General features: G+C 39.1%; 1 long non-coding RNA gene across 1 annotated transcript in view; it reads left to right on the top strand.

Annotated features, from left to right (window-relative positions):
- LOC123381324 overlaps positions 1–17,532 on the top strand; it is a 56,526-nt gene that overhangs the window by 4,849 nt on the left and 34,145 nt on the right. Inside the window, exon 2 of the long non-coding RNA XR_006588205.1 lies at positions 6,146–6,189. This is a non-coding gene — a long non-coding RNA (uncharacterized LOC123381324). The remainder of the gene's footprint in view (positions 1–6,145; positions 6,190–17,532) is intronic.

Here is a 17,532-nt window from a genome sequence, read left to right as displayed (position 1 = left end):
TTCTCCTTCTATTCTGAATGACAGTCTTGCTGGATAAAGGATTCTTGGCTGCATATTTTTCCTATTCAGCACATTGACCATTTCCTGCCACTCCCTTCTGGCCTGCCAAGTTTCAGGGAACAGGTCTGCTACCAACCTTATATATCTACCCCTGTAGGTTAAAGACCACTTGTCCCTAGCTGCTTTCAGAATTTCTCTTTATCTTTGTATTTTGCAAGTTTCACTATGACATATCATGATGTTGACTTGTTTTTCTTTATTTTAAAAGGAGTTCTTGGTGCCTCTTGGACTTGGATGCCTGTTTCCTTCCCCAGCTTAGGGAAGTTCTCAGCTATAATTTGTTCCAGTAAACCTTCTCCCCTTTCTCTTGCTCTTCTTTTGGAACTCCTGATATGGATATTCTTTCATTTCATGCAATCAGTTAGTTCTCCAGTTCTCTCTCCCAATCAAGTAATTTAATTTCTCTTTTTTCAGCATCATTATTTTCCATAATTTTATCCTCTATTTCATCTCTTCTCTCCTCTGCTTCTTCCACCCTCACTGTCACTGGGTGACATTTTTTAAAATTCATTATGACTAGTTCTTAGGGCTTCAATCTCTGCAGCAAGAGATTCTCTGGTGTCTTCTATGCTGTTTTCAAGCACAGCTATATTGTTTGTATTTGTTTTGAGCAATTCTCTGGCTGTGATTCCTTCCTGAATTTTCTTTTGGGGAGAATTCCTCTGTTCTGTAATTTTGGCTAAGTTTCTGTGTTTTGCATGTTTTTTTTTCATTTTTTTTAACGTTTATTTATTTTTGAGACAGAGAGAGACAGAGCATGAACGGGGAAGAGTCAGAGAGAGGGAGACACAGAATCTGAAACAGGCTCCAGGCTCTGAGCTGTCAGCACAGAGCCTGGCGCGGGGCTCAAACTCACGGACCGTGAGATCATGACCTGAGCTGAAGTCGGATGCTTAACCGACCGAGCCACCCAGGCGCCCCTATTTTGCATGTTTTACAAGCTTGTTATGTGTCCTGCACCTGTGAATACTACTATATTAAAAAGGGGTCATACACTGTCTAGGGCCTGGCCCTTCAGGAAGTGTTTTTGGAGTATATTGTGTGCACTCTGTTGTTGAGGTTTGGCTGCTCTATCCCACTGGTCAGTCCTCTGCAATGTTCCTCCTTGCCTGTAGTGGTGGCATATTTGGACCTTTCACCAGGTGTGCTTTGATTTTTTTGTTGAGTAATGCTAAGGAAAACAAAAAAGGAAAGGAGGGGGGACCTGATCCCATAAAAAGAGAAAAATGAAAGGGGAGAAAAAACCAAGCAGAGAATCACAAAACTATAAAGCTAAATCCAGAGGAAGAGAAAGGGAAATAGAGAAGAAATAAAAAAGGTGTAAAAGAAATACAATAAAAATGCTTGATCAAACAACAAGAATTACACACACACACACACACACACACGAATTGACCAAAAACAAATCAGAAACTGTGAGCCTGATTCAAGAAGAAAAGAAAAAAAACCCCAGCTGTCTGTTGGTGCCTGGGCCCAGTGGCTGTGCTGGTCTGGAGGAGAGGCTAGTTGTGTTGAGCTAGTCAGTCTTGTTTCAGTAGGTAAACAGTTGCCGGGCCTAGAGGAGCAGGGTTGAGTGTGTGTCTCACCTCCACTGGAGGTGGCTATGCTGCTCTCTTGATCCTGACAAGCTGTCTCCCTCCAACGGTGGAGATCTTTCTGTCACTCCACAGATTGATTGCCTGGGTGTTCCAAGTGATCTGACCTTTATTAAAGTCAGCTATGTTTGAGGGACAAGGAAATTCCCAGTCCCCTTACTTCTCCACCATCTTAACTCCATCCCCATGAAGAAATTATCTTGAAAAGCCCAAAACAGTGTCATGAAGGGCAAGATAACTTGAATGAGGAGAGACAAGAACAAATTTCCAGCCTAGAGTCACTGCATACTGAAGTGGGAGACTTTGGTTGTGTAGTGATGGATGAAGTTCTCGAGGATGCTCATGGATTAAACCCAGGCATGGGTTAGAGTGAGCTTCTTGTCATTGAACAAAATCTCATCAGTTTTGATTCCTGTTTAGAATTCCGTGGTCTGGTCAGTTGTGGCATCTTCCCAGAACAATGCTTAAATCTGAAGGGGTTCAGAACAAGTCTCCTCAAAATGCATCACTTTGGCATGTGGACTATTTCAAGCTGAAGGCAATCAAGATCCAGCAGATCCAGGAGAAAATTTTACCTCTCCCTTCAGCTATCTGAAAGTATTGAGATAGGGGACCTGGTGCAGAAAGAGTACTATTACTAAAAGATAACTTTTTAATGTGAATGACCCATTTGTACAGCAGGACAAACATCTAATTCCCAAACACCTACTCTTCTTATCCTGTGAATCACCTGCCTCCCTTTTGCAACCCCAGCTCCTTTCCCATTCCTTAGCTCAAAATGTCATACATGCCTCAATTGCCAAGCTTGCTTTGGGTCTCATATTATCAGATGGCCCCATGCATTGGTAATTAAATTAATTATTCTCCTGTTAATCTGTTTTATGTTAATTTGATTATTAGACCTGTCAAAGAACCAATCAAAGTAGAAATTTTTTTCCTTCCTAACAAATCTAAGCCTAGTATAGCAACAAAATGTTTCAAACCTGTTTTCTAAGAGGGCTTTAGAAAGTGAAGGGGCTTTCAAGATGAAGGGAGAAGGCTCTGCATGGTGTTTCCTTTTGCCCCTCATCTAAAAAAAAAGACCATTATAATTAACTCATAAGGTTGTTGAGAGTATCAAATTAAAACAAATGATATAGCATAAGAGAACATGCCTGGCTTACAGCACATGGTTGACAATTGTTTTAAAAATCTGAATATTTCTGCTAGACAGATGAAAGTAGAGATAAGCTGATTGTTCATCTTAAATCTTCATTTTAAACTGCCTTTTGCTGTGAGCTGTATATTTATATCATATGTTATATATTGTATGATGATTCTTGGTGAGAACAGCATAATGTAAAAGTCCCTTCTAGAATGTAACATTGTTCTCAATGTGACAGTTGTTGGGAATCAGTTGTTGCCTGGGGATGGCCCCCCTCGCCCTGCTCCTCCCTTTCTTTGTTACCTGTTCACTCTCCATATTTGTTCTCTTTGCTCTGAAAGGGTTTGTTTTTCTTTGGGTGAGGTGCCTTGCATTTGTTTTCAAGGCTGCTCTTTCTTCATGGTCACCTGTCTCTGAAGTGTTGTTTCCAGCCAACTAGGTTACTGAGCAGGCTTCCTAAATTCAGAGCACAGGATTCACATCTTTTCCTCCCTTGTATTATGCTAGATATCTTGGACAGTGGGCAGTGAACACATTAGCTCCGTATTGAATTTCTAAAAATTGAGTTTATCAGGCAGCTGCAAGGCCCATTGATTTACCTCTAAGTTTGTGTATATAAAGAAGTGTCCCTTGTGCAGATAACCCTTGTCAGGGGGAGAAAACAAGAATACGTGACTTCTTACTCCTTCACCTTGAGCCTTACTCCTTACTCCTTACTCCTTACTCCTTCACCTTGAGCCTTTCATTCTTTAGCAGCTGTGGGGCAGGAAGCAAAATACCTGCTGTGAACCTCCTGACATGAAAGTATCTTTCAGCCCATCCTTTAATTCTTTAACATTTTCTTGATCTGCATATGAGCTCATTTACCAACATGAGGTAGTTATTCTCAAACAGAGTAAAAATATTTCCAGAAAAAGTATTACATTACATTTTATTTATAATCTTGGGTTATAATCATTTTTGCTTAGTTTATTATGTGGCTTAGTCTTTGGTCTATTATTTCCTCTTTATTTGCACAGCTGTGAAGAGATACTTAAGGACATTCTTTTCCTCCCCAGGGATTCTTTTTGTGGGAAACCAATCTCAACTGTTCTATTCTGCATTTTTACCTAAAAGCCCCATTATTCATATGAATCAACACTCTACTTGTTCTACCAAATTTCCTGAAGTTTCAAAAATGATAGTCTAATAATTCCCTGCAACAAGATGTAACTCACTCATAAACTTATTTGAAAGCAAGTTTTTTGGTGTTTGCATAATGTTTGTGATACTTAAAATTAGTATTGAAAGTAAGTTAACAGGAAATTAATTTTTCTATGTGTTTATTGTGCGACCTAATATTCAATAATGAAATCCAAAGAACAAATGGAGTGAGAAGACTACAATGCTGGAATAAAATAGATAAAATATAAAAGATATAATTGCTTCTCTTTGCAAAAACCTTCACATTTCCTAAACCAGTCTGAAGGGAATCATAGAGTTATAAGGTTTCAAATACAAAATTTGAAGGTCCTTAGGCTGAGCACTTCCTCACCTCTCATTATCATGACCTCTGATTGTTGAGCTTATTTTTGAATGTTTCTTAAAGGATGGATGAGGAAGTATCATACTTAGAGTGTAAAAGTGAGACAAATGTCATCTGTTTTCAAAATTAAGAATGCTGGTTTTCTCTGTCAAATAGCTCTCAAATTTCATCTCTTTTGACCTTTACTAATCATGATGCTCTAGGATTCATATTAATGGCAAATCAAAATCTTCAGGTTTATATAATCATAGAACCTCTATGAGATTATTTAGGAAAACGTTCTTAGTTTACAAGTAAGGAAACCTCTCATAAGCTACCAAGGTCTGCACAATATGTAATTTAAATATGGATAATTTCCTTGTGTGATATTGTGACTTATAAGAAACATATATTTGGTCATTCAGATGACTTTGGTCATTCAGATGACTAAATATATATGACATATATCATACATATTCAATCTTAGTCCATTGTTCCTGACTCATAGCTTCCAAAATCCTTGGAGTTTCTTGAGAATAAAACCAATGAAAGCATCTTTTTTCTTTTTTTTTTTTTTTAACATTTATTTATTTATTTTGAGAGAGAGAGAGAGAGTGCTTGAATGAGGTGGGGAGGGGCAGAGAGAGAGAGGGAGAGAGAGTATCTCAAGCAGGCTCTACATTGATAGTGCAACACAGGGCTTGATTTCAGGAATGGTGAGATCATGACCTGAACCAAAACCAGGATTTGGACACTTAACTGACTGAGCCACCCAGGTGCCCTAGGAGCATGTTTTGTTACAACATTTGCCCTCTTGAATCATCAAGGTGAGATGGGTGTCTTATTATTCATAATAAGCCCCTTTCCATCACAACTGTTTATGTTAATAAAATGACTTTTGGAAAGCACCTATGGAGGGGGGCTGGTCACTAAGAAGCCAATCATGAGTAAAGGGTTGGAATTTTCAGTCCCACCCCTTGACTTCTGTGGAGGGGAGAGGGGCTGGAGGTTGAATCAGTCACCAATGATTCAATGGTCAGTGATTTAATCAATAATGCCTTTGTAATAAAGTCTTCCACAAAAAAAAAAGAAGCTTGGAAAGTTTCCAGATAGGGCAACAGAATGCTTCCACATGCAACCATACCATACCACAAGTCCAAACTCCATGGGGACGGAAGCTTCTTTGTTCAAGACCTTGCCCTGTGTATCTTGTCATCTGGCTATTGATTCAAATATTTTTATATCATTTGTAATATAATTCTTTTAAAAAAATTTGTTTATTTATTTTTGAGAGAGAGAGAGACAAGAGTGCAAGCAGGGGAGGGGCAGGGAGAGAGGGAAACACAGAATCTGAACCAGGCTCCAGGCTCTGAGCTGTCAGCACAGAGCCCAAAACAGGGCTTGAACTCATGAATTGTGATATCATGACCTGAGTCAAAGTCAGTCGCTCAACTGACTGAGCCACCCAGCTCCCCTAAACTTCTTTTCTATATGAGTTAACATGACTAACATGCCATATCTAAATGAAATAATGGGGGTAATTATTTAGCACAGTACCTGGCACATGGTGGTAATCAATTGATCATTATTATTTGTAATATTTTCAAATAAACATAAAAGTATTGATTTAAAGACCTGTACAAAAGCATGCTATATTTCTTTTTGTTTACAGCATTCTGACAAGACTACAAAAATGTCTCATGAATTATTTCAGCTAGTCACATTAAACAATCATTGTAGGCATTATATTTAGAAAAATTATGAGTTCCATTTACTTTGACTTTGGAAAATTAAAAAAAATATATTTTTGGTTTATGAACAACAGATATTTATTTCCAACAGTTCTGGGGGTTTGATGTCCAAGATCAGTGTTCCAGGATGATCAGGTAAGGGTCCTCTTCTGGTTTGCAGATTTCTTGTTGTGTACTGATATGGCATAAGAGGCAAGGGAGATCTCTTGGGACTCTTTTACAAGAACCACTAAAAGTTTTATAGACTGTAAAATATCTATATCAAATGCCAGTGATAGAAAGCTTTCATTTGAGTCTTCTTTTAGATAACATGATATTTAATTAATTCCTCAAACATGCCTTTACCATCATTTATTTAGTCATTAAACAATTACCAAGTATCTGCAATTTATCAGCTGCCCAGATAAGTGCTGGGGACTCTAAAATAAAAAAGACAAGTTCTTGTCCTGGAGAAGTTTGTGGTCAAATGGGGGATATAGAGCTATTGGCAGGGATTCACAGGGATACAGAAGCATCAAAGAAAGGACAATGACCCTAATTGGATAGGGCTGATGATTACAGAAATCTTCCTGGAGAAGAAGATGTTTGAATGAAATATTTAAGAAAGAGCATGTGATAGTGGAGGGAAGGACATTCCAGGCAAGAGTGACACATGAACACATAGAATGAGATGAGAATCATGAAGTGGCACAAGGCAAAAGACAAACAATTTAGTAATCTGGAATGTAAACTGAAAACCAGGGAGTGCTGAGAACTGGGACAATGAGAAAGAAAGGTCTTAGAGGCCATTGTGAATCAGGATAAGGAACTTGTATATTCATTATATTAGCATGGCAAATTTTCAGGGGTTTAAAACAGAAAAATGATATGACCAGACATGCAACTATGGAAAGCACATCTCTGGCTACTTCGGGCAGGGAAGGTGCACAGATAAGAGAGAGTTGTGTGAAAACTAATATACCAAGAACGAGGCTGCCACTGCGCTCTAATTGAAAGATGACCATGGCTGAGACAAGAGGTGGTAGTGAATATGGAGAGAAGTGACATTGAGGAGGCAAAGTCAATAGGAATTGGTGACTGATGGGTTATGGTAGGGGAGAGAGTGGTGAAGATAAGAAGAGTCTAAGATAAGAAGGTGGTGCAAGAAGAATATTTTCACAGATAGGAGCAGAGGAGGAGAAAACTTAGGGGATTCTGGATTCAGCTTGAGGCTGAATGTGTTCATGGGACTTCAGTAAGGATGCCCATTAGGCATGTGGTTATTCAAGAATGAAACCAATGGAGGGGTGCCTGGGTGGCTCGGTTGGTTGAGTTTTCAACTCTTGATTTCAGCTCAGATTATGATCCCAGGGTCATGAGATCAAGCCCTATGTTGGGCTCCATGCTGAGCATGGTACCTGCTTGGGATTCTCTCTCTTTCTCTCTCTCCCTCCACCCTTTTCCCCTTGAGCTCTCTCTCTCTCAAAGGAAAAAAAAAAGAATAAAGCCAGTGGAAAAGTTTGGGTTGAAGATATGTAGTTGTGTGTCTCCAGCCTAAAGGTACAAATGAAATCAAAGTCTATCATGTTGCAGAAGCAAAGACAGAGTTTTACAGGAAGAAGAGGGTGATTGACAATAACAAATATAACAAAAGTCATTTTATTAACATAAACAGTTGTGATGGAAAGGGGCTTATTATGAATAACAAGACCCCCATCTCACCTTGATGGTTCAAGAGGACAAATGTTGTAACAAAACATGCTCCTAGGGCGCCTGGGTGGCTCAGTCAGTTAAGTGTCCTAATCCTGGTTTTGGCTCAGGTCATGATCTCACCATTCCTGAAATCAAGCCCTGTGTTGCACTATCAGTGCAGAGCCTGTTTAAGATACTCTCTCTCTGTCCTTCCCCAGCTCATGCACACACACACACACACACACACACACACACTTACATGCACTCTTTCAAAATAAATAAACATTTTAAAAAGACACTCTTGGAGCAACTGGGTGGCTCAGTCAGTTAAGAGTCTGACTCTTGGTTTTGGCTCAGGTCATGATCTAATGGTTTCATGAGTTCAAGCCTCACATAAGGCTCTGTGCTGGCAATGTGGAGTCTGCTTGGGATTCTCTGTCTCCCTCTCCTTCTGCCTCTCCCCCATTTGCACTCTCTCTATCTCTCTCAAAAATAAATAAACTTAAAAAAAATCCTTTCATTGCTCTTATTGTCAGGAAATTCCAAGGATTGGGGCTTTTGGCAGGTCATAGGTAAACAGGTAACTATAGTGAGAACTCTTTTGCCCGAATGGGAAGGAGCCAGGTCATAGTGGGCTGACGAGTGACTCTGAAAAGTGGGAGCAATGCTTATAGATTTTAAAAACGTTTTTTGTTTTGGAAACATTTACATCTATAAAAGTAGACAGAACAGAGTAATGAACCTTTTGTTCCCAACATCTTGCTTCAACAATAATCAACTCATGGCCATCTTGTTTCATCTGTACCTCCTTCTACTTGACCTTATTCTTTATTATTTTAAAGTAAATTTCAGACATCATATTATCTCATTCTTTAATATTTCATCAGGTCTCTAAATGTTAAGGACTCTTTAAAGCTATCATAACCACAATACCATTGTTCTAATCTATTCCCTCAACAATTTTAAATAAGGAGAAAACAGAAATCAGACAGTAGTTAGAAATGTGAAGTCAAGGGAAAATTCTTAGGATAAGTGAAATTTAACATGTTTATAGAGTGAGGAATAAAATTACTAAAGAAAAAGAGATTTATATGTTATTAGAGAAAGAAAAACTAAATGACAAAATTGAGTCCCAGAGAAGCATGAAAATGTGGGGCCAAGAGGCCAGATGGGCTTTCCAAGCCATGAAGAAGGGAAATCTTCTGCATTAGAGGGAAGAGAGGCAGTGTTAGAGTGTTTTGTAAGCAGAAGGTAAAAGAGTATGTCAGTGGTAGGAGGTTAGGATTGAACGAGGTATTGACAGAGGATAGCATAAGGTTACAAATAGATTCTTTGGGGAAAGAAGAAAAGATGAAGAATAACATGAGGCAAGAGACTACAAGGGCTTAGGGCCATAGCAGGCACAGGTGCGTTTCTCCAGTGGCACTTGGAGGTCTGACACATGAGGAAAGTGGATGGGTCTTATGGAGTGTGGAGCATCTGTACTTGAGGGTGAGGTGTATGGGATGGGCTTCAGGGTGTGGTTTTCCTGAGTAACAATAGGGAAGGGGAGGGGAGAAAGGAAACAGTGTGTTTTGGTGAGCCTGTATCTTATATAATCAATGACAGTGCACTGGGTAGGCAGAAAGGAGAGATGGTAGATAGAAGAAGCAACTGAAATTCATTTTAAAGTTCTTTCTGAGATTGAAAAGCAGAAAGTGTGAGAATGAGGATGTAGAAAGTGCCTCAGTGGTTCTCAACTTTGGCTGTTCTTTAGAATCAACACAGGAGCTTAAAATATAAAATAATGTCTATGGAAAAATGTCTATTCATGTCTTCCTCCCATCTTTTTAGTTGGGTTATTTGTCTTTTGGTGTTGAGTTTTATATGTTCTTTATAGATTTTGAATACTAACCCTTTATTAGATATGTCATTTGCAAATATCTTCTATTTCATAGATTGTTTTTTAGTTTTGTTGATCGTTTCCTTCACTGTGCAGAAGCTTTTTATTTTGATGAAGTCCCAATAGTTTATTTTTGCTTTTGTTTCCCTTGCCTTGGGAGACATTCCTAGAAAGTTGTAAGAGCTGATGTCAAAGAGATTACTCCTTGTGTTCTCTAGGATTTTAATGGCTTCCTGTCTCGCATTTAGGCCATTATTCTATTTGAATTTATTTTTGTGTATGGTGTAACAAAGTGATCCAGTTTCTTTCTATTGCATGTTGCTGTCCAGTTTTCCCAACACCAGTTGTTGAAGAAACTCTTTTTCCCCTTGTATATTCTTTCCTGCTTTGTCAAATATTAATTGATCATAATTGTGGGTTCATTTCTGGATTTTTCTATTCCATTCTATTGATCTATGTGTCTCTTTTTGTGCCAGTACCACACTGTTTTGATCACTATAGTTTGTAATATAAGTTGAAGTCTGGGATTGTGATCCCTCCAGCTTTGCTTTTGTTACTCAGTGTTGCTTTGGCCATTTAGGGTCTATTGTGGTTCCATACAAATTCTGGGATTGTTTGTTCTAGCTCTGTGAAAAATGCTGGTGGTATTTTGATAGGGATTGCATTAAATGTGTATATTACTTTGGGTAGTATAGACATTTTAACCATATTTGTTCTTCTAATTCATGATTATGGAATGTTTTTCCACTTCTTTGTGTCATCTTCAATTTCTTTCATTAGTGTTTTATAGTTTACAGAGTACAGGTCTTCCACTTCTTTGGTTAGGTTTATTTCTAGGTATCTTATGTTTTTTTTGGGCAATTGTAAATAGAATTGATTCCCTATTTTCTCTTTCTGGTGCTTCATTATTGGTGTATAGAACAGATGGCCAATAGACACATGAAAAGATGCTTGGGACACCTGACTGGCTCAGATGGTTAAGCGTCTGACTCTTGGTTTCAGCTCAGGTCATGACCTTGGATATCTGTGGGATTGAGCCCCTCATCAGGCTCTGTGCTGGCAGTGGTTCTCTCTCTCTACCCCTCTACTGCTTGTGTTTTTTTCTCTCTTTCAATAAGTAAATAAACATTTAGAGAAAAGATGCTCAACATCACTCATCATCAGGGAAATGTAAATCAAACAATGAGATATCACCTCACACCTGTCAGAAAGACAAAACCAACTACACAAGAAACAACAGGTGTTGGCAAGGTTTTGGAGAAAGCGAAACCTTACTGCACTGCTGGTGGGAATGCAAATGGGTGCAGCCACTCTGGAAAACAGTATGGAAGTTCCTCAAAAAGTTAAAAATAGAACTACCTTAATATCTGGCAATTGCATTATTAGGTATTTACCCAAAGAATACAAAAATACTAATCCATAGGGCTACATGTACTCTAATGTTTATAGTAGCATTATCTACAATAGCCGAATTATGGAAAAAACCCAAATGGCCATGGACTAATGATTGGGATAAAGCAGATGTGATGTATATATACAGTGGAATATTAGCCATAAAAAAGAATGAAATCTTGCCATTTGCAATGATGTGGATGGAGCTAGAGAATATTGTGTTAAGTGAAATAAGTTAGAGAAAGACAAATACCATATGATTTCACTCATATGTGGAATTTAAGAAACAAACAAACAAAAGGGAAAAAAAGAGATAGGCAAATAAGAAAGAGACTCTTAACTATAGATAACAAACTGATGATTACCAGAGCGGAGATAGGTGGGGGGATGGGTTAAATAGGTGATCAGGATTAAGGAGTGCACTTGTTGTGATAAGTACTGGCTGTTGTATGGGGATGTTGAATCACTAAATTCTACATCTGAAACTAATATTACACTGTATGTTAACTAACTGGAATTTAAATAAAAGCTTAAAAATAATATCTATATCTGGACTCCACCCTCAGTGACTGCTCTATTTGATCTGAGTGGGTCCCAGGCAATGGTATTTGTTTTGTTTTGCTTAGTTAATCTGCCTAGTCTTTTTTTTTTTTTAATTTTTTTTTCAACGTTTATTTATTTTTGGGACAGAGAGAGACAGAGCATGAAGGGGGGAGGGGCAGAGAGAGAGGGAGACACAGAATCAGAAACAGGTTCCAGGCTCTGAGCCATCAGCCCAGAGCCCGACACGGGGCTCGAACTCACGGACCGCGAGATCGTGACCTGGCTGAAGTCGGACACTTAACCGACTGCGCCACCCAGGCGCCCCGGCCTAGTCTTTTTTTTAAATATGAAATTTATTGTCAAGTTGGTTTCCACACAACACCCAGTGCTCATTCCAGAAGGTGCCCTCCTCAATACCCATCACCCACCCTCCCCTCCATCCCACCCCCATCAACCCTCAGTTTGTTCTCAGTTTTTAACAGTCTCTTATGTCTTGGTTCCCTCCCTCTCTAACTTTTTTTTTTTTCCTTCCCCTCCCTCATGGTCTTCTATTAAGTTTCTCAGAATCCACATATGAGTGAAAACATATGGTATCTGTCTTTCTCTCTATGACTTATTACACTTAGCATAACACTCTCCAGTTCCAACCACATTGCTACAAAAGGCCATATTTCATTCTTTCTCATTGCCACATCGTATTCCATTGTGTTATAAATCACAATTTCTTTATCCATTCATCAGTTGATGGACATCTAGGCTCTTTCCATAATTTGGCTATTGTTGAAAGTGCTGCTATAAACATTGGGGTACAAGTGCCCCTATGTATCAGCACTCCTGTATCCCTTGGGTAAATTCCTAGCAGTGCTATTGCTGGGTCACAGGGTAGATCTTTTTTTAATTTTTTGAGGAACCTCTACACTGTTTTCAAGAGAGGCTACACCAGTTTGCACCAACAGTGCAAGAGGGTTCCCATTTCTCCACAACCTCGCCAGCATCTATAGTCTTCTGATTTGTTCATTTTAGCCACTCTGACTGGCATGAAGTGATATCTGAGTGTGGTTTTGATTTGTATTTTCCTGATGAGGAGTGACGTTGAGCATTTTTTCATGTGCCTGTTGGCCTTCTGGATGTCTGCTTTAGAAAAGTGTCTATTCATGTTTTCTGCCCATTTCTTCACTGGATTATTTGTTTTTTGGGTGTGGAGTTTGGTGAGCTCTTTATAGATTTTAGATACTAGCCCTTTGTCTGATACGTCATTTGCAAATATCTTTCCCCATTCTGTCGGTTGCCTTTTAGTTTTGTTGATGGTTTCCTTTGCAGTGCAGAAGGTTTTTATCTTCACGAGGTCCCAATAGTTCATTTTTGCTTTTAATTCCCTTTCCTTTGGGGATGTGTCAAGTAAGAAATTGCTGCAGCTGAGGTCAGAGAGGTTTTTTCCTGCTTTCTCCTCTAGGGTTTTGATGGTTTCCTGTCTCACATTCAGGTCCTTTATCCATTTTGAGTTTGTTTTTGTGAATGGTGTGAGAAAGTGGTCTAGTTTCATCCTTCTGCATGTTGCTGTCCAGTTCTCCCAGCACCATTTGTTGAAGAGACTGTCTTTTTTCCATTGGGTGTTCTTTCCTGCTTTGTCAAAGATTAGTTGGCCATACGTTTCTGGGTCTAGTTCTGGGGTATCTATTCTATTCCATTGGCCTATGTGTCTGTCTTTGTGCCAATACCATGCTGTCTTGATGATTACAGCTTTGTAGTAGACGCTAAAGTCTGGGATTGTGATGTCTCCTGCTTTGGTCTTCTTCTTCAAAATGACTTTGGCTATTCGGGGTCTTTTGTGGTTCCATACAAATTTTAGGATTGCTTGTTCTAGCTTTGAGAAGAATGTTGGTGCAATTTTGATTGGGATTGCATTGAATGTGTAGATAGCTTTGGGTAGTATTGACATTTTAACAATATTTATTCTTCCAATCCATGAGCATGGAATGTTTTTCCATTTCTTTATATCTTCTTCAATTTCCTTCATACGCTTTCTGTAGTTTTCAGGATACAGATCTTTTACATCTTTGGTTAGGTTTATTCCTAGGTATTTTATGCTTCTTGGGCAATTGTGAATGGGATCAGTTTCTTTATTTGTCTTTCTGTTGCTTCCTTAATAGTGTATAAGAATGCAACTGATTTCTGTACATTGATTTTGTATCCTGCAACTTTGCTGTATTCATGTCTCAGTTCTAGCAGACTTTTGGTGGAGTCTATCAGGTTTTCCATGTATAATATCATGTCATCTGCAAAAGTTGAAAGCTTGACATCATCATTGCCAATTTTAATGTCTTTGATTTCCTTTTGTTGTCTGATTGCTGATGCTAGCACTTCCAAACGCTATGTTAAACAACAGTGGTGAGAGTGGACATCCCTGTCGTGTTCCTGATCTCAGGGAGAAAGCTATCAGTTTTTTCCCCCATTGAGGATGATATTAGCTGTGGGCTTTTCATAAGTGGCTTTTATGATGTTTAAGTATGTTCCTTCTATCCCGACTTTCTCAAGGATTTTTATTAAGAAAGGATGCTGAATTTTGTCAAATCCTTTTTCTGCATCGATAGAAAGGATCATATGGTTCTTATCTTTTCTTTTATTAATGTGATGTATCACATTGATTGATTTGTGAATGTTGAACCAGCCCTGCATCCCAGGAATGAATCCCACTTCATCATGGTGTATAATTATTTTTATATGCTGTTGAGTTTGATTTGCTAGTATCTTATTGAGAATTTTTGCATCCATATTCATCAGGGATATTGGCCTGTAGTTCTCTTTTTTTGCTGGGTCTCTGTCTGGTTTGGGAATCAAAGTAATGCTGGATTCATAGAATGAGTCTGGAGGTTTTCTTTCCCTTTCTATTTTTTGGAACAGCTTGAGAAGGATAGGTATTATCTTTGCTTTAAATGTCTGGTAGAATTCCCCTGGGAAGCCATCTGGTCCTGGACTCTTATTTGGAGATTTTTGAAAACTGATTCAATTTCTTCACTGGTTATGGGTCTGTTCAAGTTTTCTATTTCTTCCTGTTTGAGTTTTGGAAGTGCATGGGTGCTTAGGAATTTATCCATTTTTCCAGGTTGTCCAGTTTGTTGGCATATAATTTTTCATTGTATTCCCTGATAATTGCTTGTATTTCTGAGGGATTCGTTGTAATAATTCCATTTTCATTCATGATTTTATCTGTTTGGGTCATCTCCCTTTTCTTTTTGAGAAGTCTGGCTAGAGGTTTCTCAATTTTGTTTATTTTTTGAAAGAACCAACTCTTGGTTTCATTGATCTGCTCTACAGTTTTTTTAGATTCTATATTGTTTATTTCTGCTCTCATCTTTATTATTTCTCTTCTTCTGCTGGGTTTGGGGTGTCTTTGCTGTTCTGTTTCTATTTCCTTTAGGTGTGCTGTTAGATTTTGTATTTGGAGTTTTTCTTGTTTCCAGAGATAGGACTGGATTTCAATGTATTTTCCTCTCAGGACTGTCTTTGCTGCATCCCAAAGCGTTTGGATTGATGTATTTTCATTTTCATTTGTTTCCATGTATTTTTAAATTTCTTCTTTAATTGCCTGGTTGACCCACTCATTCTTTAGTAGGGTGTTCTTTAACCTCCATGCTTTTGGAGGTTTTCCAGACTTTTTCCTGTGGTGGATTTCGAGCTTCACATAGCATTGTGGTCTGAAAGTATGCATGGTATGATCTCAGTTCTTGTATATTCTGAAGGGCGGTTTTGTGACCCAGTGTGTGATCTATCTTGGAGAATATTCCATGTGCACTCGAGAAGAAAGTATATCCTGTTGCTTTGGGATTCAGAGTTCTAAATACATCTGTCAAGTCCACCTGATCCAATGTATCATTCAGGGTCCTTGTTTCTTTATTGATCCTGTGTCTAGATGATCTATCCATTGTTGTAAATGGAGTATTAAAGTCCCCTGCAATTACCACATTCTTACCAATAAGGTTGCTTATGTTTGTGATTAATTGTTTTATATATTTGGGGGCTTCCATATTTGGTGCATAGACATTTATAATTGTTAGCTCTTCCTGATGGATAGAGCCTGTAATTATTAAAATTTTTTTCAACGTTTATTTATTTTTCGGACAGAGAGAGACAGAGCATGAACGGGGGAAGGGCAGAGAGAGAGGGAGACACAGAATTGGAAACAGGTTCCAGGCTCCGAGCCATCAGCCCAGAGCCTGACGCGGGGCTCGAACTCACGGACCGCGAGATCGTGACCTGGCTGAAGTCGGACGCTCAACCGACTGCGCCACCCAGGCGCCCCGAGCCTGTAATTATTATATAATGCCCTTCTTCATCTCTTGTTACAACCTTTAATTTAAAGTCTAGTTTGTTTGATAGAAGTATGGCTACTCCAGCTTTCTTTTGACTTCCAGTCAAAAGACTGGAAGATAGCATGGTAGATAGTCCTCCATCCCCTCACTTTCAATATGAAGGTGTCCTCGGGTGTAAAATGAGTCTCTTGTAGATCGCAAATAGATGGGTCTTGTTTTTTGTTTTTGTTTTTTTTATCCATTCTGATACCCTATGTCTTTTGGTTGGAGCATTTAGTCCATTTACATTCAGTGTTATTATAGAAAGATATGGGTTTACAGTCATTGTGATGTCTGTAGGTTTCATGGTCATAGTGATGTCTCTGGTACTTTGTGGTCCTTGCAACATTTCACTCACAGAATCCCCCTTAGGATCTCTTGTAGGGCTGGTTTAGTGGTCTTGAATTCCTTCAGTTTTTGTTTGGGAAGACCTTTATCTCTCCTTCCATTCTGGATGGCAGACTTGCTGGATAGAGGATTCTCGGCTGTATATTTTTTCTGTTCATCACATTGAAGATTTCCTGCCATTCCTTTCTGGCCTGCCAAGTTTCAGTAGATAAATCCGTCACTAGTCTTATCAGTCTCCCTATATATGTTGGAGCGTGTTTATCCCTAGCTGTTTCAGGATTTTCTCTTTATCCTTGTATTTTGACAGTTTCACTATGATATGTCATGCAGAAGATCGATTCAAGTTACGTCTGAAGGGAGTTCTCTGTGCCTCTTGGATTTCAATGCCTGTTTCCTTGCCAAGATCAGGGAAGTTCTCAACTATGATTTGTTCTAGTAAACCTTCAGCCCCTTTCTCTCTCTCTTCTTCTTCTGGAATCCCCATTATACAGATATTGTTGTGCTTGATTGCATCACTTAGTTCTCTAATTGTCCCTTCATACTCCTGGATTTTTTTAATCTCTTTTTCTCAGCTTCCTCTTTTTCCATAATTTTATCTTCTAATTCAACTATTCTCTCCTCTGCCTCTTTAATCGGTGCTATGGCCACCTCCATTTTATTTTGCACCTCATTTATAGCATTTTTTCATTCTTCATGACTATTTCTTAGTCCCTTGATCTCTGTAGTAATAGATTCTCTGCTGTCCTCTATACTTTTTTCAAGCCCAGGGATTAATTTTATTACTATTATTTTAAATTCATGGTCTGTTATTTTGCTTAAATCATTTTTGATCAATTCATTAGCTGTTGCTACTTCCTGGAGTTTCTTTTGAGGAGAGTTCTTCCATTTCATCATTTTGGATAGTCCCTGGAGTGGCACTGAACTGCAGGGCACTTCCCCTGTGCTGTCTGGAGTAACTTGGGTTGGTGGGTGGGGCTGCAGTCAGACCTGATGTCTGTCCCCAACCCATAGCTGAGGCCACAATCAGACTAGTGTGTACCTTATCTTCCCCTCTCCCAGGGCTAGGACTCACTGTGGAGTGGTGTGGCCCCTGTCTGGGCTACTTGCACACTGACAGACTTGTCGTGCTGCTTTGATGGGATTTGGTGTATTAGCCAGGGTGGATCCTCAGGGTGCACAGGGGTGGGAGGGGCAGGCTTAATTAGCTTTGCCGTAGGTGGTCCCCTGTGGGAGCGGCCCTGCAGCACCAGGAGGCAGGCAGACCCAACAGAGGGATGGATACACAGATGCACA

Source organism: Felis catus, chromosome D3, assembly GCF_018350175.1.
Source record: "Felis catus isolate Fca126 chromosome D3, F.catus_Fca126_mat1.0, whole genome shotgun sequence".
Taxonomy (NCBI): domain Eukaryota; kingdom Metazoa; phylum Chordata; class Mammalia; order Carnivora; family Felidae; genus Felis; species Felis catus.
This window is presented reverse-complemented; position numbering and strand designations above follow the sequence as displayed.